At 36.2% G+C, this 569-nt stretch overlaps 1 protein-coding gene across 1 annotated transcript in view; it reads left to right on the forward strand.

Annotated features, from left to right (window-relative positions):
- The window catches only part of LOC111644402 (uncharacterized), a 34,506-nt gene that overhangs the window by 25,796 nt on the left and 8,141 nt on the right, over positions 1-569 (forward strand). The window lies entirely within an intron of this gene.

The following is a 569-nucleotide window of genomic DNA, read 5'->3' on the forward strand; positions in this document are numbered from 1 at the left end:
CCTGTTGGGTTTAATGCCACTAGTTAATACATGGTTAAAATAGGGAGTGGGCAGCTCAAAGGTCTTTTGTTTAGAAGAAGAAGAAGAAATTCAGTTACTTGAAATGTAGTAAAGACAACTACAGTAATGTTTTCCATTCAAGTGCCATACAAGTTCAGACTTATCGGTATGTTTAAAGTATATAACACTTAAAATTTGACAATAAATGACAGAAAAGTATGTATGTTGTTTTTTTATTTACATCAGGGTGCACTATTTCGAGTGACAATATAAGATTTGGACCTTTTTCTGGGAGGACATTTTTGTAACTGGACCTCTTTGAATTTTAATTGAATACCCCTGAAGTAGAGGTTGGCAATATTCACGCTTGTGCAACATTTAACACACCAGTGGTTATACTTAAAGGCATTTATTTACAATGGAGCAGAGTAGAACACAATGTCTAATCTAGTATATACAGGTGTGTGTATATGTGTGTGTAGGGGTATGTGTGTGTCAGTGGCGGCTGCTGGTCCTATAAGGAGGGGAAGCTCATTTTCGGCCTACATCATAAAATGTGTCCGTTTATT

This window comes from Seriola lalandi, unplaced genomic scaffold, assembly GCF_002814215.2.
Source record: "Seriola lalandi dorsalis isolate HSWRI2012SDOR001 ecotype SW California unplaced genomic scaffold, Sedor1 jcf7180002054933, whole genome shotgun sequence".
NCBI lineage: Eukaryota > Metazoa > Chordata > Actinopteri > Carangiformes > Carangidae > Seriola > Seriola lalandi.